Here is a 25,888-nt window from a genome sequence, read left to right on the forward strand (position 1 = left end):
CAGAAAAGACATCCCGGCTCCACTGAAATCTTTTCGTCCTGTTCCCCTACGCCGAGCCCCCAGTTCAAGGTTGGGGCAGCAGTCGGCTCCTCCGGGGACTCTGAGAGTCACGTGAAAAGCACCTAAGTCACAAAGCTGACATTCTTACTAAATTACATCCCACACAGGCACAGAGGCCGAAAGAAACCAGCATCAGCCGGCAAGGGTTTTCTCTAACAAATCAGTTTGGAGGGACACAGCACGTGTGCACTGACGGCACTTTTCCTCTGAGAATTCCTGCGTTTAATGTCTTCATGCGTTCCCTGACACCTTAAGACAAACCCCAGGGGCGCCTGGGTGGCCCAGTCAGTGGGGCTTCTGACTTCGGCTCAGGTCACGATCTCGCGGTTCGTGGGTTCGAGCCCCGCGTCGGGCTCTGTGCTGACAGCTCGGATCCTGGAGCCTGCTTCCGACTCTGTGTCTCCCTCTCTCTCTGCCCCTCCCCCGCTCATGCTCTGTCTCTCTCTCTCTCTCAAAATAAATAAAACATTAAAAAACTTAAAAGAAAAAAAGAAGACGAACCCCAGCATCCTCGCTCAGGCGTGAGGCTTCTTTAGGAAAGGCTGAGCCAGCTCTCCAAAACCCACCTTCTGGCGTTGAAACCACATTTATTTTTCATTTAGTGTGACACTCACTGCAGGTGGACAGAATGAAACCAAAAGGAAACAGACCTCTGTCGGGAGGGGGATCTGAGCTGCCAGGCATTGGAGAGTCCATTAAAAACAGGCCAGAACGAAAGGGTTAAGCCTTGAAACCACTCACTGTGATTACAGGCCGAGAGGCCAAACCAGGAAGAGGCAGCGGCTCCCCCTTTTCCCACCGCCCCCTCCCTCCCCACCGAACGGCCGCCAGTTAGGTTAGGGTTAGGGTCAAGTGCGGACATGGGGTCATCTCACTGCAGAGAACTACCAAGCAGAAGGCTCTGGGGGCTTTATGGCCCCTGAGGCTGGGGGAGGGGAAAAGGGAGAGCTGGAGTGTCACGGAGGGGCCCAAGGAAGACCTTGATCAAAGGCCCCCCAGAGAGAGACATAGAAACGGGGACAGCAGGTCTAGGAATACATGACAGCATGGCCTGTGGAGGCGTCTGGGTCCCCGCTTGTCCCCTGGAGATTAGAATGCTCTGGCTGTGCACCCACTGGGGGGGGAGAGAAGGCGGCTTTCCCGAGGGATGCCTGGGGAGTGGGGGTGGGGGGGGGAAGACTTTGTCTATGGCCGGGCTTGAAAAATCACATAAAATCTGGCCGAGCACTGGACCCCTCAACCTCATTTACTAGCTGCGCGATTTGGGGCAAGTCAGGCAATTCCAGCGTACCTCAGTTTCCCCGTTTTGCCAATTGTGAATAACCTCCGTTACTTCACGGGTCATCACAAACGGTAAAGAAGTTAATACATGGAAAGTTCTTTCACGGATGTTCCTGGCGAGCACACGACAAACTCTGACCTTCGGCGGTGGCCGTCTCAGTGGTGTACTGATGCCAACTTGCGCGCTTTCTTTCTTTTCTCTCCGTGTCGCCATTCTCTTTCTTGTTTTGATGCATGGGGAGAGGCTTGGGGCCTGCTTGCTTCTTTTTGTTTGTTTTGCTTCTCCCTCTGCGGTGTCTCTTCTCACTTCTGAGCACCTCCTAGGTTCTGGAACCCTGCTGATCTGTTTACCAGAGCTCACCCACCGTCAGAATAGCAAATATTCCCCGAGAGTCTATTATGCGCTGTGGCCCCAAATTTGCTGATCCTGTTGTGTAGCCAAACACTTATTGATTTGCTGAAGGACTGTGTAATGACGCCTCCGTGTGCCCGTGTGTTTATCGGAGACAAAACACAAGAGCCAAGTGCGTAAACACCTGACTCTCTTTTCTTCTCCTTTTGCTTCTGAAATACAAATACCTTTTGAAAATATACATGGGAGAGTCGAAGTCTAGCATTAGCCCTCCCTCAAACCGCCTCCCTGGATAGCAGAGCAAGTAAATGCTTTCAACTTAACTTGTTTTCGAATGTTACGGTTTTTCCGCCTTCTTTTTTTTTCTTTTTAGCTGAGGCCTCTTTTCCCCCCAGGTGACCACTGCCAATGTATTACAGGGAGCTCACGTAACAGTAACAGAAAGGATTTTTCATTTGTTCACCACCCACCTGCAGAAACTCAGGCAGTGTAGTCTCCATTCTGTCCCTTGACCCCTCAGGGTTTAGCGCATGTCTTCTGTGTGGTCATGAACACGGATTCCTCGGCCTGCTCCGCCACTCCCGGAGGTGGTCCTTTAAGCCGTCATCTTGCTGCCAAGATGGCCTAGAGCTTTCATGTGGACCATTGGGTTCTGCACGTGCGTCGAGTCAGGATAAGCTTCGTAACGTGCAGGGCTCCGTGCAAAGTGAAGACGTGGGCCTCTTGCTGAAAATCAAAAACAAACACAGAAACCCAAACTATTAACAATCTCAAGATGGTGCATGAGGTCCTGGTTCAAGATGGCGACATCGGGAGACTCTGAACTTACCTCTGCCACAGAACACAGCAAATTACAGCTATTAATAGAACAATTCCTCGTGAAGAAAAGCGGGAGGCTGACTGAACAGCTACTGAACAATGCAAGACAGAGACAGAGAGTACACAGCAAGGGACTTGGTAACAACGGGAACCCTTATCCCCAATGCTTCCAAAAGCAGGAGGGAGGGAGAGAACTGAGGGGATGGGAAACAGATCCCTCCGTCCTTGGGCACAGAAAAAAAGCTGAGGTTTAAAAGAGAAACTAGCACATAAAAGAGATAACACAAGAACTCTGCAAAGCGGTGGAGGACGGGTAGGAAAGTTCTGCAGGTCAGAGGGACTGGAGAACGGCACAGTTTACGTTCCCACCTCACCTTAGAGACCTGGACCGGAGCAGGGTCTGGACACCATAATGAGTGGGGCCTGTCATCTCCAGCGAGCTCGGCGTCCACAACCCACACCAGCTGCCCCACGGTGCTGGGTTGCAAAAATCAAGCTGGCACACCTAAATATGTAAAGCAAATATTAATGGACATGAAGGAAGAAATTGATGGTAATGCAATAATAGTAAGGGACTTTACTCACATTCCACTTATGTCAATGAATAGATCACTCAGACAGAAAATCAATAAGGAAACAATATCTTTGAATGATATATTGTACCAGGGGGACATAACAGATATATACAGAACTTTCCATCCAAAACCGATAGAATACACATTCTTTTCAAGTGCATGTGGAACATTCTCTAGAATAAACCATATATTAGGCCATAAAACAAGACTCAATAAACTTAAGAAGATTAAAATAATATCATGCATCTTTTCCAACAATAACAGTATGAAAATACAGATAAATCACAAGAAAAAAAAACTGGAAAAAAACCCCACAAACACAGGGAGACTAAATAACATGATACTAAACAACCAATTGGTCAATGATAAATCAGAGAAGAAATAAAAAAATATATGAAGATGGGGCACCTGGGTGGCTCAGTGCGTTAAGTGTCGGGCTTCGGCCCAGGTCATGACGTTGTGGTTCGTGGGTTTGAGCCCTGCAGCGGGCTCTGTGCTGACAGTTCAGAGCCTGGAGCCTGCTTTGGATTCTGTGTCTCCCTCTCTCTCTGCCCTTCTCCTACTCGTGCTCTGTCTCTCCAACTCTCTCTCTCTCTCAAAATAAATAAACATAAAAAAACATTAAGACAAATGAAAATGAAAATATACAATACAAAACCTCTGGGAGACAGCAAGAGCAGCTCTAAGAAGAAGGATACAGCAACACAGGCCTATCTGAAAGGGAGAAAGAAAGAAAGAAAGAAAGAACTAGAATAAACAATCTAACCTTATGCTAAAGGAACTAGAAAAAGAACAAACAAAGCCCAAGATGAGTAGAAGAAAGGAAACAATAAAGATCAAAGAAGAAATAAATGACATTAGAGACTAAGAAACACAATAGAAAGAATCAATGAAGACAAGAGGGTTCTTTGTAAAGAAAAAAAAATTGACAACTCTTAGCCAAACTCATCAAGAAAAAAAGAGAAAACACACAAATAAATAAAATCAGAAATGAGAGAGGAGAAGTAACAACTGATACCACTGAAATACAAAGAATTATAAAAGAATACTATGAAAAATCAAACTGGACAACCTAGCAGAAATGATTAAATTCCTAGAAATGTGCAATCTTGCAAAACTGAACCAAGAAGAAATAGAAAATCTGAATAGAGCAATCACAAGTAACTAAATTGAACCAGTCCTCAAAGAAATTACCAAAAACAAAATTCCATGACCAGATGGATTCAGAAGTGAAGTCTACCAGACATTTAGAGAAGAGTTCATACCTATTCTCCTCAAACCATTCAAAAAAATGGTAGAGGAAGAAAACCTTTCAAATACATCCTATGAGGCCAGCATTACCATGACACCAAAACCAGACAAAGATGCCATAAAAAGGGAAAATTGTAGGTCAATATCCTTGCTAAACATAGATGCAAAATTCCTTAACGAAATATTAGCAAACCACATACAACAATACAGTAAGAAGATCATTCACCATGATCAGGTGGGATTTATTCCTGGGATGCAAGGATGGTTCAATATTCACAAATCAATCCACATGGTCCATCCCATAAACAAGATGAAGGATAAAAATCATATTATCATCTCCATAGATGCAGAAAGATCATTTGACAAGATTCAGTATCCATTCATGATAAAAACTCTTAACAAAGTAGGTTTAGAGGGAACATATCTCAACATAAAAAAAGCCATATATGAAAAACCCACAGCTAACCTCATCTTCAATGATGAAAAACTGAGAGCTTTCCACATAAGGTCATGAACAAGACAAGGATGTCCATTCTCGCCCTTCTTCATTCAACATAGTACTGGAAGTCCTAGCCACAGCCATCTGACAACAAAAACAAAAAGAGAGAAGAGGCATCCATGTTGGTAAAGAAGGAGTTAAACTGTCACAATTTGCAGACTGCATGGTACTATAAATAGAAAATCCTTAAGATTCCAAAAAAAAAAAAAAAAAAAACCAACCTACTAGAAGTAATGAACAAATTCAGTAAAGTGGCAGGATACAAAATTAATACCCAGAAACTGGTGGCATTTCTATGCACTAACAATGAAGAAAGAGAAAACAACAACAACACCATTTACAATCGCATCAAAAAGAACAAAATACCTAGGAATATACTAAACCAAAGAAGTGAAAGACCTGTACTCTGAAAACTATAAAATACTGAGGAAATATATTGAAGATGACACCAACAAATGGAAAGGTATCCCATGCTCATGGATTGTCCAAATGTCCGTATTACCCAAAGCAACCTATAGATTCAATACAATCCCTACCAAAATACCATCAGCATTTTTTTACAAAACTAGAGCAAATAATACTCAAATCTGTATGGAACCACAGAAGACCCCAAATAGCCAAAGCAATCCTAAAAAGGAAGCACAGAGCTCAGGTTCAGTGATCCCACATTTCAAGTTGTACTACAAAGCTGTAGCAAATCCAAACAGCAAGATACTGGCACAGAAATAGAAGCACAGATCGATAGAACAGAATAGAGGCCCCAGAAATAAACCCATATTTATATGGTCAATTAATCTATACCAAATGAACCAAGAATACACGGTGTGGAAAATACAGTCTTTTCTTTTTTTTTTTTTAATTTTTTTTTTAACGTTTATTTATTTTTGAGACAGAGAGAGACAGAGCATGAACAGGGGAGGGGCAGAGAGAGAGGGAGACACAGACTCTGAAACAGGCTCCAGGCTCTGAGCTGTCAGCACAGAGCCCGACACGGGGCTCGAACCCACGGACCGTGAGATCATGACCTGAGCCGAAGTCGGACGCTTAACCGACCAAGCCACCCAGGCGCCCCGAAAATACAGTCTTTTCAATAAGTGGTGCTGGGGAGATTGGACAGCTACATGTAGGACAATGAAACTGGACCATTTTCTTACACCAAACACAAAAATAAACTCACAATGGATTAAAGACAAACATGATACTGAACGATAAAAATCCTAGATGAGAGAGAACACAGGCAGTAATTTCTCTGACATCAGTCATAGCAACATTTTTCTAGATACATCTCCTGAGGCAAGGGACACAAAACCAAAAATAAACTGTTGGGATTACGTCAAAATCAAAAGCTTTTGCACAGCAAAGGAAACCATTCACAAAATAAAAAGACCATCTACTAAATGGGAGAAGATATTTGCAGATGATATATCCAATAAGGGGTTAATATCCAAAATATATAAAGAGCTTATACAACTCAACACCAAAAAAAAAAAAAAGAAAGAAAAAAAGAAAATCAGATTAAAACATTGGCAGAGGACCTGAGTGGACATTTCCCCAAAGAAGACACACAGATGGTTAACAGGTACATGAAAAGATGTTCAACGTCACTCATCACCAGGAAAATGCAAATCAAAACCACAATGAGATATCATCTCACACCTGTCAGAATGGCTAAAATCAAGAAGATAAGAAACAACAAGCATTGGTGAGGATGTGGAGGAAAAGGAACCCTCTTGCACTGTTGGTAGGAATGCAAACTAGTGCAGCCACTGTGGAAATAGTGTGGAGGTTCCTCAAGAAGTAAAAATAGAACTACCCTATGATCCACTAATTCCACTATTGGGTGTTTATCCAAGGGAAATTTAAAGACTATCTATAAAAGATACATTGGGGCGCCTGGGTGGCGCAGTCGGTTAAGCGTCCGACTTCAGCCAGGTCACGATCTCGCGGTCCGGGAGTTCGAGCCCCGCGTCAGGCTCTGGGCTGATGGCTCAGAGCCTGGAGCCTGTTTCTGATTCTGTGTCTCCCTCTCTCTCTGCCCCTCCCCCGTTCATGCTCTGTCTCTCTCTGTCCCAAAATAAATAAACATTGAAAAAATAAATAAATAAAAAAAAAAAAAGATACATGAACCCCCAAGTTTACTGAAGCATTATTTTCAATAGGCAATACATGAAAGCAGCCTAAGTGTCTATCAATAGATGAGTGGCCAAGGAAAATGTGACACACACACACACACACACACACACACAGAGGAATATTACACGGCCATACAAAAGGTTGAGATCTTGCCATGTGCGACAACACAGATGGACCTAGAGGGTATTATGCTAAGTGAAATAAGTCAGAGTCAGAAAACAAACACCAGGATTCTACTCATACGTGGAATCTTAAAGTATGAATAAACAAGCAAAAAAGCAGACTCAGAACTATAAACACAGAGAACAAACTGATGGTTGCTGGAGGGGGGCGGGGGATTGGGCAAAAGGAACAAAGGAAAGAGAGAGAGATAGGCCTCCAGTTATGAAAGGAGTAAGTCATGGGAACAAAAAGCAGAGTGCAAGGAATGCAGTCGATGATACTGTAATAACAATGGAATGGGACAGCTGGTCGCCGTATTTGTGGTGAACACGACAAAACGTATAACCTTGTCAAATCACTAAGTTGCACACCTGAAATAATCTAATGCCCGGTGTCAACCATACCCAAAACAAAACAAAAAGAATTTCAAGATGGTGACCACAGAGCAGTCAACCACGTGCTTTGGGAGACCAGTGCCAAAGAAGTAAAGATGGACTGTAAGCCCCTTAGAAGAGGGTCTTGTATTCTAGAATGAAGGACTAGACACTCAATGCCATGTTTTGCAGGGAACGCTTACAAGTTATTGAGGAAGGTGGTAACGGCGATGTGGGGCCAAGAGGGTAATGGTTTGGAGGAAGGAGAAACCTGAATCAAAGAAGCCAATAAAATGACCTTGCAGGTGACCCAGGAGCACGGTGTCAAGGCGGGTTATGCTAAGTTAACAAGTAGATCCAAATGTGTGATAGCTGAACAGTGGGATTTCTCTCTCTTTCTCTTTCAACTGCCTGGGGCAGACCCAGGCCATTCTGGACTAGAGGGAGGGTACAAGCTCTGTCACATACGCAAGAACCCCAGGCTAACGGCAACTGAATAGTTTTGCAATCTGAGGCCGTCAAGAATGCCAGCAGAAGTAGTATTTTGAGAGGTGACCCTTGAACGCTCAGCTCAAATCAAGCTCGGTGACCTGTAGGACCAAATCCCTTCCCAAGCCAGTCCAAAGCTTTCGTTGACTAATTTTGCTCTTAGGTCAAGGCCACGAGAAAACCGGTCAACTTAGGTTATAGACCAAATTTAATTTGGGTGTAATAGGCCTGAAAAAAAAACCCTGAAAGGGGCTTTGTAAGGTGTCTGGTCAACACCTCCATTTAATGGGTGAGAAAATGGAGGGCCAGAGAAATTAAAACCTTGCCCGTAGTCACTCCCGGCGCCCAGGGCCTTCCAATGCATTTGTCCTGCTTTGTAAAACATGCACTTGGTAACATGTGATGTTGAAAACAATCTGAACTACTAAATCACAATAGCATATTCATAATTTAAAACAGGAATATTTTTCCTCTTTCAAAATGAAGCTCTAAGGGCACTATTTCAGACGTCGCTGACAGGCCAGGAGGGGAGGTGTTCGATGAGAAACGGTGGAGGGTTCGGGAAGACTTCACCAGTTCCTCAAACTCACATGAAGCCATTGCTTTCCAGTCTTTATCTTGTTACGGTGCCCATTAAAAATGAGAATATTTGTCAAGCATAATGGTGTAAACAAAAGAGACTTGTCATCGTGGAGATGCCTGTCGGGCTCACATTGCCCCAGTGCCACCCGGCTCCTCCCTTCGGACACCCCCCTCCACCCGTATGACCAGTTGAAAAGCTCCAAGGCAGACCACCACCCAGTTTACCTGCCCATCAGGCCCCCTGTTTGCTCAGTCCACCGAGATGGGCTAAGGAAGCCCCGCCCGCTGCCGTAATTCCTGGAGGCGTGTGATCTTTTGCTGTTCATCTGGAACTAAATACCGAGTGAGTCGAAGTTGGAAAATCACCCAACCAAAGCCATAACCTGCCTGCTGGACCACCCTGCAGGACTGTTTGCAGAGATCAGGGGTGTTCATCTCGGGGTTGACTCTCTTCCGAGGAACGTATGATTATTTGAAACAAGATTTATGAAGCCTAGAAATTCCAAGCTAACTAGGTCAGCTCCTGGCGGATAGCAGAATTATTTGCCACCACATTGCTCCCAGCCTTATACCTACTTCAATTTTAAATTACTCAAGAGACAGTGAAGGGAATTCGTCACCACCGAGCTGCCTACTCACCCACGTGACCACACAGCAGGGGCAGTTTGACCCGCCTCCCTGGAAAGCAAATGGACAAAAGCCAAAGAAGTAAATGCACACGGAACAGACGCTTGGAAAAATGACAGTGCGTGCTCACGTGGTACTGAGAAATAAGGAGACAGAACTGGGTTGCAAATAAAGAGAAGGGCGGTCATTAATTGAGCTTAGGAGTCAACATTCACTGGGAAGGAATGGACAACCTCAGAGACTCCATCGGTAAGTATGTACGGTATTTATGTTTTCTTTCACTGATGTATTTTTTAGTAGTGTATTAAGAGTTTTCCAGGACAGACTAGGTTCCTGGGTGAAACTCCTGTGTCTTTATATAGCCCTGGTATTCATTCTACCCAAAGTCTTTGGAGGCACAAGATGTCGATTTTTTTCTCCCAGCGAAAAATAGCCAAGGGGCAGTCCTGTCCCTGTGTCCTAAGCACTGTTCCCTTCTCCTACTGTTAGCTCACTGAATTGTTCATACGTGTCTCTGCAGTGCTAGACGACGGACTCCTTGTGGGCAGTGAGGACGATGTTTTATTCATCCCTGTGTCCTCAGAAACCTTAACAGTACCTGTGCATACACTCAAATATCGGTTGAACAAATTAATGAAAGAATAAGCACTCCAAAGAACTATCTTTAAAACCACACCACCTTTTTGTGATTGCAAAATAATTGTTAGAGAAAGACTTTACATGCTTTATTTAAATCATGGAACCTTTGGAGCTGACAGGATCGTGTCAAATCCCCTTCCTTGAGCGAAATCACATTTGCAAGAAATGGAAGTAACGTTTGGCTCTCTCATTTTCCATAGTTAAAAGCCGTCCAACATAGGGGTGCCTGTGGGGGGGCTCAGTCGGTTAAGCCTCCAACTTTTGATCTCGGTCGGCTCAGGTCATGATCTCACAGTTTATGAGTTCGAGCCCTGCATTGGGCTCTGCACTGACTGCACGGAGCCCGCTTGGGATTCTATCTCTTCCTCTCTCTGCCCCCCAGCAATAAATAAATAAACTTAAAAAAAAAAACCCTGTCAAACATAAGCATAAAATAAGTTAAATTTGTAAAAGCTGAAGCATATATGTGAGGGCATACATACACACAAGCAAGTCATTTTTGTATCCGTCAAAACTTAAAGTCCCGTGGTTTCCATCTTGAAGGTTGTTTTTAACCAGATCTAGAAAGAGGGCTCACTTGCAGGGATTTAGGACAACGTACTTGTTAGTGTCACTCAGGTAAGCATAGTGCAGATTTTAAAAGCCTGAATTAGATCCGGAGCCAGGAAGTCAATTCTCCCTATTATTAACTTGTTCTGTGACCTTCTATCGCTGCAGCATAATTCAATCACACCTTGTAGACATTTATGAAAAGCAAATGATGCAAATACTGCACAAAGCACTGAGCTCAGTGGGCCATTCAGCCTTTCAGCGTCATAGCTTTCAGACTGTGCACAGGGCATCACAGCCCCTGTCCAGTTCAGCCCACGAGAACGTCCGGAAATGATACTGAAACATCTCGAAAATGAAATCGCTAATATCTCGATGTAGAGCACCAGCATCGATGTTAAATTAGCTTATTGCAGAATGACGGCTCTGAACCCAGCTGAATAAGCCAATTGCTTGGGTGGGAGTTGGGTGGAACTTTCTGGTGTCAGCACAGCTCCTTTGCTCCTGCCGTGATCTGGTTTCCTCTCGGGAGTGCTTCTGATTTTTCGCCGTCAGGACAGTGACTCAGGTGGGTTGACGATTCTCCGATTAGAAAGCTCATTTTTCCTACCTCCTAGGTTATTCTGGTTGGATGAATTCACCCCAGATTCGTAGCACCGCCTGAGCAGAGAATCGGAAAAGATCTCGTCTATCCAGTCTAAAATTGCAGTGAATTAGTTGATCGTGAAATCGATTTAATAGATTGTGGCCAACATTTAGAAACCACAGACTGGCTTGGAAGATATCAGAGCTTTTCCACACAGTAGGGCTAAGTGTTGTTTCGTTTCAGATATGTGTCCCTGTCGCAGAGGGAACTACGTTTCTATCAAACGTTTTCAAAAAACACTGACAGCTCCATTTCTCTGTCTGACAAAGGAAAACCGTGAAGCCCTGAAAAATAAAGCGTTCAGTCACCTCTTTAGAGACATCCAGAATAAAAATTTATTCCAGGGCCCAAACTTCTGGTTTAGGTCTTTTTCCATTCCGAAGGCCTGGCGTGATCCAGCAGGAAGAATAATGAAAGACACAGACTCAAATCTGGCACATAAAAAAAAAAAAAATGTGCAACTTTGCGCAAACTTCTTACTCTGGAGGCTTCATCTTTCTCATCTCTGAAATAGGGTTAGTAACGTGTTCCTTTCCTTATTGGATGATTGGGAGAATTATATAATATGGATGAAAACCACTGCAAAAATATTCGTAAAATAAAAAATCTACAAGTCCGATATATATCATATATAACATATAACATATAATATATAATGTTAATATAGTATTACAAATATATTAAATATATTAATAAATCATATCTTACAAACATATTATTAATGCATTTGTAAAATAAAAAATCTACAAATCAGATATATATAATATATAATATATAACATATAACATATAGCATATAACATATAACATATAACATATAATGTATAATACAGATCATTGTTTTCTTCTGTTCTTTCCCCTGGACAGAGTGCTTTCATCCCAAGCTTCTTTTGTTCTACTTCTTAATTTATTTCTTGACTAAGTCTTTAGCTCTCTCATCATCCTCTGTCTTTGAACTGCACCCAGCTATAAACAGCTTTGTTTTGCCTTTGCTAACAGGTCATAATTTTAAAAGGATTTCTCCTGACAGATTACCTCCCTTGAAAATGCTTAAAAACGCATGGTGTATTTTTGGTCAATCTATTGTTTTGACAATTTCTTATCCTACCCAAGTTGTTTTCAGAGTAATTACTTTTGACCAAATTGCTTTCGACCTATTTCCAACCCAATTGATAATTCTAATTGAATTCTCACATACTGATGGCATCCACACTGAAACCAGTGATTTCCTCGGTCGGCTTCTGGGCTTTTGGTGAGGCACCTTCTCTCCTAGTTTCTGTTAGCTTCCTCAGATCCCTAGGGGATCGGTCTGGACTAATGCCTTCTGGTCAGCCTCATGTCACTCATCTGGCCTCCTGCAAGATGCCAACCACCAGATGTTGTGTTGGCCACTCAAGTCCAGCCTGCCAAAGAAGATAGCCTGTTCTATTTCTTTTTTTTCTTTTTTTTTAATGTTTATTTATTTTTCAAGGACAGAGAGACAGAGTGTGAGCAGGGGAGGGGCAGAGAGAGAGGGAGACACAGACTCTGAAGCGGGCTCCAGGCTCCGAGCTCTCAGCACAGAGCCCGACGTGAGGCTCGAACCCACGAACCGCGAGATCATGACCGGAGCCGAAGTCAGACGCTTAACTAACTGAGACACCCAGGCGCCCCAGTCCGTTCCATTTCACTGAAGAAAAAAAAAAAAGATAATAATAGCTTCTTCAGTTGTCACCAGTGCAGCGCTGTGGGTTTTCTCTGTGCTCAGCTGTGTCATTGCCACAGCTGTCCCACCACCGGTGCCTTTCCAAATCCGCGCCGTGTTGAGGTTGTGTAAGTGACCGACGGCCTGGGCAGTGCTGTGACTGGCAGCAAACTCCAGGGAAATGTTCACGTTGGATTTGGCCTTCAGATAGTGCGATATCAAGGGGCGTGTCCTAGAGCAACTGCCCAAGATTCTGCTATCACTGGAAATACGACAAGTGGAAAGAGTTTTCTTTACTAGAACAAGGCCAGTGTATTGCGTGAAATGCATGTATCCTTTGGGTGGTAGTGGGGAGGGGCCAGCCTGTCCCCCTGGGGCAAGCTTTTGAAGGTGGGTCAGCGCAGCTACCAACGCAGCTGTGCGTTCTAGAGATTGGCTACACAAGTTTGGGGTCTGAGCCAACCAGTCTCAACAATGGAGAAGCCTGTTAACCTGTTAAGACCACAGCGGGCTTCCTCTCCATCCGTCCTCCATAGCGTGCTCTGTCTTGCTCCCAAATAAAATATCGATGAAATACCTTATGGATATGAGTTTAAAGAAATGCCGAATTCTCAGCTGCTCAGAGTGTCCGTGTGTGTAATTCTCCCGCTGATTACCGATGACTACCAGAAAAAATGATTTAAAATGTCACTTTAGACCTGAAACGCTTAACCGGATCTTGTTAAATGCACTTTATCTCAGTTCATCTACACCTGTCCACTTGGGTGAAAAGCATTTATACATGTTCGATGGAATCAGTCATACACACATTTAGTTTATGACCCAATCTTCTCACCCAAAGTGGAGGTAACTCTCCCTGCCCGTATCCCATTTAACACAAGGACTTTTATATTTATCTTAAAGATGGAATGCGTGAGTGGTCATATATCTACATATTTTCCTTGTGTCCCTTCCTTTAACCTAGTTCAGGGTGTCTCCACGAGTTGACGTGTACGAGAATTAGCATATGGGTTATACACAGAAAGCCATGAATTCTGTACTTTATGACCATCTTAAGGAAATTTCCAAGGATAATTTTGACTACACCTGCTTTGCACTTGATGTTCTCACTGAGGTATCCGATCCCCGCTTACACTGAAAATGGACCATACTGGGGTTCGCTTGCTCATTTGTTCATTTATGCCACTAATATTTACTAAGTGCTTAATGTGTCAGAAATTCTCCAAGGACTTGGGGCAGCGAACATGTGAGCTATTGCCCCGGTTCCCCTGGTGCTGTAGTCTAGATAAGGGACCCCAGCGTGTACCTAAAACCATGAGACCCAATTTGTCACTGCCAGCTGGCTTTTTTGTCATGGAGCATCCTTCATTGGAGTGTTGAAGGTCATACTGTGGAAGTCACCTGAGGAACCCAGGATGTCTCACAGACAAAAGTTCCAGCTCCGCCCTCTTAAGCCCCACCCACACCCACCCACACATCACGTGCCTGCCCCTCCAGAAAGAAGAGACTTTTCACCGGCTTGTGGAAGAAGCAATTGCTCAGAACTTTTGTGTGCTTGTGATGGAAATGTATTGTTTTTCTGCTTTCCCCTCCCTCCAAACTCTTGCTTTGGGACTTCCAGACTTGAGCTCACATCTGACTGGGCTGAGTGTGGTGTCCCCGTGGTCATGCATGGGACCACTGCTCCTGGCCGTAGCTGCCCCCTGGGGACGTCAGTGTAGCGCACCATCTACTTTGCCTGTTTTCTGTTTCTGCTTTGGGCAGCTTTGTTGAGGAATCAGCAACATGAACACCTATAGGTATTCATGCTATTTAGATAGCTTTTATTTTCCCAACGCGGACTTTGTATTGACTTTTATCCTCCGTAACTTTCATTGAGTCAAATTCATTAATAGTGTACTTTCTATTTTTAACTTTTTGTATATTTTAATGGCTTATTGTTTTTTCCTTTCCTTCCCTTCCCTTCCCTTCCCTTTCCTTTGTGTTTATGTCCTGTTTAAGAACTCCTTCTCTACCGTGTGTTGCAAACATAGTCTCTCCTATTTTCATTTCGTTGACAACGTCGCCTTTATTCCAACTGGAATTTATTCTCGTGAATGACAGGAGCCACTACGATAGATTGGCCTTTAACTTTTGTTCTTCTTAAACAGATGGTCAATTATCTCAGAATTATTTATAGAGTAAGCCATTCTTTCTCCAAATGTCACATTTTCATTGTCTAACTTCCTGTATACACAGGAGTCTGTTTCTGAACTTTCCATCCCGTGCCACTGATTCAATGTTCTGTGGTTACAGCAAAGCTTTAAGACTTTCTCGTGTGTTCTGATATCTGGTGAGGCTATTCTCCCCTCTGCACTGCAGGCTCATTTCAGTTACTCAAGTCCCCCTCACGCCCACCAAATTATGTTGGGATGTTGATTGGGATTGCACGAAATTTATAGATTGTCTTGGGGCAGGTTTGACACACGTTCGCATTATTGAGTTTTCCCTTCTGTGAATGATTCAGATATTTTAAAACAGCTATCTCACCTTCAGTCACACAACTCTCCTTATTTCCTTCATAGTGTTTGTTACTATTTTACATTATTGTGTTATTTTTTTTAATTTTATTTATTTATTTTTGAGAGGGGGGAAGGGGGGGCAGGGGAGAGAGAATCTCAAGCAGGTTCCATGCTATCAGCACAGAGTGCCACACGGGGCTCGATCTCACAAACTGTGAGATCACGACCTGAGCTAAAATCAAGAGTCAGACGCTTAACCGACCGAGCTCCCCCCCCCCCCAGGCGCCCCTACATTATTGTGTCACTGATTGATTTCTTGTTTATTGTCTGCGTCTGCATCTAGAATAAATGCAGAAGTTCCTAGGCCTGGAACAGAGCATTCGTTTAATGATTGAATGAAATCACCTGGGATTGCCAAAGCTTGGAGTTTCTCAGTTTGGAAAATCCAACTTCTTTGATTTCTTTATTTGTTATTTTGTGCTCCTCCCACTGGCCTCCCCGCCATCGCTTCACTAGCCTCAGTAAGCCAAGGGGCCCCGTTAGCAAGTATGCACCATGGACCTGTTTCGCTCGGCCTCTCTACCAGCCTTTCTTAGCGCTCATCCCGCAAGCCTGCCCCAGTGCAGTCCTGCTGTCTTAGCCCCTGCCTTCCTGCAGCATCCTCTCTGCCCATGGGGAATGTTCTTCTGCCCAAGGCCTGAGGTGCTGCTTCCTGGAGAAAAGTTCATCCTATTGACTCTTCTGTTTCTCACGCAAATCATTTTATCTAGACTTACCACTTTGATTTCCACCTAGACCCCAACACCTCCCAAACCTGGCTCATTGGGCTGAATCTCTCTCTTGATTGCCAGACGTATAGATATGACAACTTGCTGGACATTTGCGTGTAGAAATCTGAGAAGAGTCTTAATAACCTGCATGTACAAGTCAGACTAAACACCACTCCCGAGACTGTGTCCTGCATTAGCTCCCCGCCCCCTTCCCATCGGTGTCCCTCCTCATGAGAGCACTTCCCCCGTCCCAGTCTTCAGTGTCAGAGGCTGGGAATCACCCAGAAGCTGCTGCATTCTCCGTCTGTCCATCTCTCATTTGCCAGCCTCTCCCCTGGTTCCCTGGGTTTTTCACATCCGTCCCATTTCCTTATCCGCTCTGGTTCTACCAAGAGTTCTTGTCCCTGCTGCAGCTTTCCTCAACAACTTTCTACGTGTTCACTGTTCATCTCAAGAGCCCCCTCTGATCTTCCAAATCTCACCACATCACCCTTTTCCTGAAATCCTGGCTGCCTGTGACCTATGGGAGTACCTCTCAAGTGTTCCATGGTGGCCCCACCGTGTGAATGTTCATCTTAAATCTATAGTTGAATGTAGTTTTGTTTTTTCTGGGTTTCGTTCGAGCGGATACTGTCTTCATCATGACTTGAAAACTTGCTGGGGATGCCCAGTGATGAGTTACAGTCAAGCTCCCTGGCGTGCTGCAGACATCCGGCCAACTGTCTACTTGTAAATCACTTCGTTCGTAGTTTTCTCATTTGTAATGCTGGATCAATTCCAATTAGGAGTTTAATAATGAACTGTGTAATGATTTAAACAAGTTTATAAGATTAATGCTGAACTGATGATTTGAAGTAAGTCTGAATACGTAAATCCCTCCAAATTATGAATCTCTGTTGCTTCCTAAAGAGAATATTGCAAAAGACAATGAGGAAGGCAGCTTTGTGAGCGGTGGATGTCAGAGAGTGTCATAAAGTCGTGGCTGTTCCCTGACCCTGGCTGGAGGTGTTTCCGTAAGTCCCTTCAGCTCAAGCATCAACCCACGACAGCACGGCTTACGTGGACCTACACAGTAATACATAGAACAGGGTGCTTGAACATTTGCTGAGTTCTTTAGAATTAACTGGCTTCAATCAACTTGCCTCAAAAGCTCGTTATGTGAGGAAATAAACGAACATCTAATCAAAAAGCCAATTGTTTCATTTGGGAACGTATTACTCTGCTATTTTCTTCCCTGGAACCTCACTTACTTTCCTCATTATGGCTTCTTTTGTTTGCGGTTTGTTATGATTTGGTTTTGTAAAACTAGCTAACATTTTTTGAGTCGGCACTCACTGATGACAGAGCTGGAGAGCCAGAAGTTATGCTCTCAAGCCCAGAAGATGACGAGCCTTAAATGAGAAATGTACAGGTGGATAATTGATTAGAGGACCAATAATGGATTCTTTAAAAATTGAAATGAGAGCAGGCGTACATTCATATTGTGGAAGGAGCTTAAAGTTTCTGGAATGATGAGCTGTTTGTGGTCCCAAGGCTTGACAGTATCATGCTCTCTGGAAGAGAACCGGTTTGTCACCAGCCAAGATACATCATCTGTATTTCCTACCGTTACTTCTGCCTTGCAGGCCGACCAAACCCAGAGCAAATCAATCACAGGACGGGAGTTAATCCAATAGTCTTCTCTTCAGCTGCTGGAAATCAGGCCTCACATCTGGGAAGACAGCACTTGTGGTAACAAATGAGATCACAAATTTGACCGTTTTATTCGAAGGCTTCTCATGGTCCCAGGCGAAGAGGGAGGTTAAGTTGAAATTAAATGGATACCTCCCATCCTCCGTACTATCCGCAATATCTGATAATACCCTCCACTTTCTGGGTGAGATCAATTGCCTGGGACCCAGAGCCCAGCTTTAATTGGCAATAACTGGTGTGATTCTAGAGAAGACTCCGTGGCAACAAAATAAATGAGACTAACAGTATTTGACTCGAGGCCCTACTCATCAATTCCCTTCCAGCTATCGACCAGGCTCTAAGAACCCGGCTCAAAAGCAGTATTTGTTTCTGCTAGTGATGGCGGGTGGTGTCGCGGCAGCCATCACACTCTGCATTTGCCAGTGCTCTCTATATAAATATAAATGGAGAAGACGTACAGCTTGGGAGCAACCCCTCAGCCCCAGAGTCACTCCTTCCTTCATCACGCAAGCGGAGAAGCCCACAGGAATGAGAACGTTCCGATACGACGTCGTATTTCTCTTCCATTTCTGCACGTCTGAAAATAAATTGATAAAACGTTTAGTATTTCCAGTTTTCCAGAGAATAAAGAGTATGCATATGATGAACATATAGCTATACAGGTTATAGCACTTGGAGCATATTGATGTTGTGCGTATAAACTACCTAAACTTTGCAAATGAAAACCCTTATCAACGGCAAAGGTAATAATAATTATCATTAACTGAAACTTCCTGCGTGTAAAACATTACGTCTGGGTTTTATCATCCTCTAAAACTGCACACTTTTATGATCTGTTTTATAGATAAAGGAAATTGAAAGTAAGATTAAATCAATGGCTCAAAGTCGCCACGCTGGTCTGTGATAAACTGATAACTGGCCCGGGCCAGTTTGATTCCAAATTGTTTGCCTGACACCAGATTGTAGATAAAGGTTTTTAATAAGATAGTATGTCTATGGTTTCCACTACTCTTGAGTGAAGCCATGGCCGCCATAAACCCAATCTGTCACTCATGGCAACAGCAGTTAAATATTCTGTATCTCTGCAGCAAGGACCAACCCAACTGGTTATCCAAGAGCCATCCAGGGGTCTAGGAAGCACGGATATTCTGAGCCAGGATGACAAAGCCAAGACCAGCTTTGCCAATTGGAGGCAGCAGAGTTCAGAGGATTGTTATTCAGGCAGCACATTCATGACGAAGTTGGGGCAGCTTCTAAGCGCTGGGCTGGCGAAAATGCTAAGAGAATCCACGGGGAGGAGGTTGATCCTCAGCCCCAGCTTTCACCTGAAACGAGGTTGGAGGCCTGGAACAAGGCCGGGAATGTGAAAGAAAGGGATCAGGGAGGAGAGCAGGAAGCAGTTCAGGTGAGAGTCAAAGGGAGTTCAGGCACTCGGATAAGTTGGCCTCGCCCAGAAGGGACACCAGCCTTGTGGTCTGAGGGCAGGTAGGGCCGTACACGTATCTTCACATACATGGGAAACTTTGTAGGTTCGTAACCCTCTGTACACCCACTTTAATATCTATTTTTCAACCACACACAAAGAGATTAGTGCAAAGGCCTTAGCAAGAAAGTAGCGGTAATCTTCCACCTAAGTTATTATACAAGAGTATGGGGGTGGTGAACTTATCCAGTCCTGTAGTAATTTATATTATATTATATTATATTATATTATATTATATTATATTATATTATATTATTATAAGGAAAATGACTCATTCCAATTAAAGGCAAGCCCTCCATTAGCATTTTCAGGGAAGGGCATACTACCTGGTAAGGGGAGGTTACTAAAGAATATACTGGAAGCCATCTGAACCACCCCTCTTCCTGACTCAGTTTCTGTTCAGTAGAGAGATGGTGCAGAGAATCCGCTCCTAGAAAACAAGAAATCACAAAGGTAGAAAGGACTCCAGACATCACCTAGCTCCGTCTGCGTGCTTTACAAATGTGGAAAGAAGACGTTTGTGCCATTAATTCACAGTGATGGCAGGACCGGGTTATCAGAAAGTCTGTGACTCCCTGTCAAGTTCTTTATTACCCAAATAAGGAAACATGAGATTCTAGGGAAGACACAGAGAAAGAAGAAAAACAGGGGTGCCTGGGTGGCTCAGTCAGCTGAGTGTCCGACTTCGGCTCAGGTCACGATCTCACAGTTCGTGAGTTCGAGCCCTAAACTGGGCTTTGTGAGTTCAAGCCCTGCGTTGGACTGCCGTCAAGGAAGAGCCCAGTCTGCTGCAGATCCTCTGTGCCCCCCACCCTGCCCCACTCCCACTCACCCTCTCTCTCTCAAAAATAAATAAGAACACCAGTGAGGAAGGTTTTCAGTAATTCTCTAGAAAGCATGAAAGAGAAAAGGATTGAATCTGACCCTTACATTCGCGGATACATCAAATTTGGGTACACATCCAAGAGAATTTTGGAATTTGACCCTGGTAGATAGAAACGATCGTATTAGTTCAGGCAAAAAAGTTGAGTAAGATAGAGCAACGTAAAACATAACTCTCTCAAAAAAAATTAATGTAAGATGCAGAGGAGAACAACTCTAAATCAAGAAGATGTACAACTTGGGAAAAACCCACTAGCCTGAGGCCATAAATAGTGTGGGGAGCAGGTAGTTGACTCTAGATACAGAAAAGCAATGGTGGGTATAACTCCTGGCTCACACACAAATCAAATTATCTGGCATCAAACTATCTAGTAGGCGTATTATACTTCACCACCACGTACTCAGGCCAGGAAGTACATAAATACGTAAACAGGAGTCGATAATATCGCTTACAAATGCCCTGATGAAGCGGTAAGATTCACTTGTTAAACCTTGATCTTTGAGTACATATCTTTTTATGATTTTGTATGACAAAATGGGAAATAAGGCATGCTACTGGATATCAAACTCTAGTGCATCAGTTCTTTCAAAATATTTTAGATAAGGGGCACCTGGGTGGCTCAGTTGGCTAAGTGTCCAGCTCCTGGTCTCAGCTCAGGTCTTGATCTCTGAGTCGTGAGGTCAAGCCCCGTGTTGGGCTCTGCGCTGAGCATGAAGCCTACTTAAAAAAAAAATAAAAAAAATCAGTGTTAGATAAAACTGAACAGGCTTATTATTATTTTTAAGAAATACTTAAAACATTTTATGATAAATAACAATAATAACCCGCATCAACAGATGCTCTGTGGGGATCTCTGTAAATTTTAAGGCATAAAGGGATCTTGAGACCAAAATGTTTGATAACCTCTGTTTTATGGAGCTGCCCCAGCCTGGAATCCCCAGCATAACCTGTTCCCCTTAACTTGCTTTATTTTTCTCCATTGCTCAGTCCTTCTGTTCATATTTTGATTTGTGGTTCGGTTTAATGATGATCTCCCTCAAGTAGAATCCGAAGTCATAGGAAAGAGCTCTGTCAATTTCGCTCACTCTTCTATCCTTAGGGCCTAAAATATTCTAGCAGGTAGTCGGTGCTCAATAAATATTTGTTAAATGAATGAATTAGGTGAATGATTAATAATATCTGAATGCTCTAAGAGAGTGAGGACTCAGGTGTGAATCATGGTAGTTGTCCTCAGATTTGTCTTCAGGTATTTTAGGGACCTATTCTCGCTGGCACTGAGTCAACTCTAGGTGAACCGGTAATAATGGAGGCAGTTTTTAAGTTACCATAAATAACTAATAATTTTAGGTGTTTGGGAATGGGACAGCTTCCCTTGCCTGACATTAAACATGCCTTTCTCTAAAGTATTAACAAGGCTTGTTGGCTAGCTGCAGGAAAAAGTCTTAAAATGAGGATTTCAAAATTGGCTTGGCTTGGAAGGGTGAAGGGCTCTTAGATAGCTTTGAAAGTTATTTTCACCAGTAAGATTAGGAGTCCGAAAATTGACTACATATATTTTTGTACTCAAGTGTATCTCTGTATTTTTACGTGCTACCTTCTATGACTAATTCCTGAAATTTAGAGCATTAACACTTTATCTCAATAGCTTTATGAATGAAAAATCTCCTGCCAGAAACACCCATTTGTTACACTGTTCAAGGGAAAAGAATGAAGGGGAAGACGCAATTGATGGCATAATGTTAACTCTTAATCCCTAAGTGCAGTTAGTAATAATTTTCTTTATTTTACATGAACTAAGTACTTCATTAGGTCCTTTGCTGACGGTGCAGAAGAAAAGACTTCAGCATAAGCCCCGTAAGATAAATCAACCTCATTGAGCCCCATTGTCACTAACAACTTCTCTGGAGTCAGGTGAAACGTCTTTGTTAATCAAGATGTAACAGAGTTCTTAAAGAATTGTTAACACTGCCTGAGCATACCCTTGAGACACACACACAAAATCATGGATTATGAATGGACAATAACCAAACAACCCACTCATTCAGAAAAACGTTAAGAGAATTCCAAGAGCATAGAAATAATCTCATCAGTTGACTGCATGAATTGTTCTCATTTTAACTCTTTGAATTCCTAGGCAGAACATCTAAAGAAATAGCAGCTTGTTACAGAGATTCTAGCAAAGCATGGGGTAAACTGTCAGACTAGAAATAGCAACTTTATGTACAGAAGTCAACGGTATTCCTATGCACTGGCAAAGAACAACCACTGATTCAAATCTTAAAGACATGACTACTTGAAATAGCATAAAAAACTTAGGAATAAGCCCAAGTCTAACAAAATATAGGTAAGATTTGTGGGCTGAAAAATATGAAACATTGGTGAGAGAAATCAAAGAAAACTTACATAAATATAGGAAGATCTATTATGTTCATGGATGGAAACCCTGAACACTGTTAATTACCCCCCAAATAAACCTATAGATTCATACAATCCCAATCAAATTCTTAGGAGCCACCATTTTGGGGCTATAAATTGACGAGCTGATTCTAAAATTTTTAAGGAAGAGGAAAAGACTGAGAATAACCAAAGCAATTTTGAAAAAAGAACAAAATTGGAAGAGTTGGGCCATCTAATCTCAAGATTTATGAAAGAGTGGCAGAAATCCAGGCAGTAGAGTATTCGGGAAAGAAGACACATATAAATCAATGAATCTGAATAGAGTTTCCAGAAGTACACCTACATATACACAGCCAATTGATTTCTGACAATGGTGACATTCAATGGAGAAAGGATAGACGTTTCAACAAATGATATGGTAACAATTTTGTGCACCCACATGCAACAAGAAATGAAACCAAAATGTACCTTATAGCACATATGAAACGTAACTTGAAATGGATTGCCTAAATGTAAAACCTAAAACAATAAAACTTCTAGAAGAAAACATAGGAGAAAATCGTCATGACCTTGATGACCAAAGATATCTTAGGACCGCCCCCCCCCCCAAAAAAAAGCCATAAAAAGAACAAGTGATAAATCGGTCTTTATCAAAATAGAAACCTTTTTCTCCTTAATATATACTGTTATAAAAGTAAAAACATATAAAACAGTCTGGGAGAAAATCTTTTCAAAAAATACCTGATAAAAGGCTTGTGTTCAGAATATTAGGAGTATGTTGGAAAATGTTGGAAAATATCTTAAAATGCAAGAATAAAGCGAACAACCCAATAAAAATAGGCAAAACGTTTAAGTGGATACTTCACCTTAAAAGACAGATGGCTGACAAATAAAATGCTGAATATTACGGATTCGTAGGGAAATGCAAATATAAAACACAATGAAATACAACTACATATTTATTAGAATAGCTAAAACTAAAAAACCCAATACCAAGTGCTGACGAGAATGTAGAGAAGCTAAAACTCTTTTACACTGTTGGCTGGAATGCAAATGGTGCAGCCACTTTGGAAAACACTTTGGCAGTTTCTTGTAAAATACCTAGAAATCCCACTTCTAAATATTCACCGAGATAGATGAAAGAGTGCCCCGCATAAAGACCTGTGTGTGAAAATTTACAGGTTTATTGATAATAGCCCCAAACAGGAAATGATCCAAGTAGCCATCAACAGACAAATGGATAAACAAATTAGGATCCATCTGCAATAAGAAATGCCATTAGCAATAAAAAGGAACAAACTCGGGGCGCCTGGGTGGCGCAGTCGGTTAAGCGTCCGACTTCAGCCAGGTCACGATCTCGCGGTCCGTGAGTTCGAGCCCCGCGTCGGGCTCTGGGCTGATGGCTCGGAGCCTGGAGCCTGTTTCCGATTCTGTGTCTCCCTCTCTCTCTGCCCCTCCCCCGTTCATGCTCTGTCTCTCTCTGTCCCAAAAATAAATAAACGTTGAAAAAAAACTTTAAAAAAAAAAAAAAAAGGAACAAACTCTAATACATACAGCAACGTGGACAAATCTTAAATGCATCATGCCAAGTGAGAGGCCAGATCACAAAAGGCTAAGGGCTGCATGATTCCATTTATATGATTTTCTGAAATGGCAAAAGCAAAGGGATCAAAAATCACATCAACAATCAGCAAGAGCGAGGGGATTCTGTTAAATGATGGTAAGAGGAACATTTCAGAATGTTGGCATTATCCTATATCCTGATTGTGGTGGTGATTACACAAGTCGACATATTTGCCAAACTTACAGAATTGTGCAATTAGAAGGTCAAATTTGGGGCACCCGAAGGGCTCAGTCACTTGAGCTCAGCATCCAACTCTTGATTTCCACTCAGGTCACGATCTCAGAGTTGTGGGATCAAGCCCCGCATCAGGCTCCACACCTGCTTAAGATTCTCTCTCTCTTTCCCTCTGCCCCTCTCCCCTACTCACATGTTCTCTCTCTCTCTTTTTCTCAAATAATAAAAAAAAGTTACACTTACTGTATACAAATTATTCCTTAAAAATGTAAATTTATCTAAATATACTTAGATAAGAGTTGAGAAAGAATTCAAATAAGGGCTCTCTCCCAATTCATTCTAGGAACACAGTGACCAAGTGAACAGGAGGTAGGTTGGGGGAAATTGGCCCAGGTCATGAAGCAGGATCTCCTGAAGAAAAGACTGGAAGATGCCCCATCATTGTGCCACCTTGTCAGTGACACAGAGACTCAGAACCCCAGAAACATTACAACTGGGTTGTTGACACTCTACCATTACAAGGCCAAATAGAGCGCATTCTCCCCGTTCTTACCTTACCATGATGATATATCAGGCACAAACTAAATCTTCTAGAAAACCAATAGATGTGCATCATAGTAAACCAAAGTGCAATATGCCATGATAACTATTTATGAAAGAGAAACCAGAATAAAAGCATCCATCAAAAATAGAGTAACTATAAACTTTTCTGAACTGAATACCTGAGCATGTTGCTTACAAAGGCCAACCTTGCTTGCAAAAATTAACAGAGACGTAAGTATTACGCCCCCCTAGATGGGATCCGGGGAAAGACTTAGAACTAGGGTAAAAAGCAAAGAACACAAAAAGTTTTTTTAACAAAGAAACAAAAACACGCCTGGTGATGAAGTTCCCGACTGATGACAGTAAATGTAAGAACTTAGCAAACCGACACCCATAGAGTTTTCAGGTAAAAGACCATGACCCAAGGATTCCATGGGCTGACAAAGGGTCTTTTATGAGTTAACTTCGTGGAAAGACTTTCTTAAACATACAAGCATTCAGAAAACATGACGTACATGCTCCCTTCTTGGTAAGACAAGTAATTGAGCGTGAGCTTCGACCAACCAAGAGATTGGGTGAAACTAAGAGCATAAGAACAGGAAAGATGAGTCAGGAAAGAACCAGCTGCCATCAGCTATTTCAGTTAAAGCAGAGATAACAAATGCTAAGTGTATATAGAAACCATCTGGTTTAAAATCGAAGAGTTTGTTAGCGAACACGAACAACAGTAGAGGTGAACTGAACCTCTTGCCTCAACTAGAATATAATTTGGAAAAGATTCGGATATCAACAAGATGGTAGACTTGCCGGTGCCCGATGTCAATTCCATCACAGAAAGACTAACTACAGACCAGATGGCTCTGTGAAAACTCTAGAACCAGGGATGAGGCTAACACACCCCCGTGGACCACAGAAACTGAGGAAAACAGCATGAAAAGGGCCAGAGGGGCAGGTCGGTCCTAACCACTTGCCCCTCCCCAAGCCAGCACAGCGCCCTTCTGAGAGCCTCCCAGGCCTGGTTCCTCCAGGAGGAAAAGGAGAGCCCACGGTGAACAGCCAGCTCCCCAGCACTGCAGGATGCTTCCGGGGGAGTCCCATTT

The 25,888-nt window shown here is 42.9% G+C and overlaps 1 long non-coding RNA gene across 1 annotated transcript; it reads left to right on the plus strand.

Annotated features, from left to right (window-relative positions):
• The first annotated feature begins 7,091 nt into the window (after positions 1-7,091).
• Positions 7,092-25,398, plus strand: LOC115517964. The gene is made up of 3 exons (XR_003970126.1): positions 7,092-7,180; positions 7,385-7,388; positions 25,388-25,398. It is a non-coding gene; the product is annotated as an uncharacterized LOC115517964 (long non-coding RNA).
• Positions 25,399-25,888: the final 490 nt, after the last annotated feature.

Source organism: Lynx canadensis, chromosome B4 (genome assembly GCF_007474595.2).
Source record: "Lynx canadensis isolate LIC74 chromosome B4, mLynCan4.pri.v2, whole genome shotgun sequence".
Classification (NCBI taxonomy): domain Eukaryota; kingdom Metazoa; phylum Chordata; class Mammalia; order Carnivora; family Felidae; genus Lynx; species Lynx canadensis.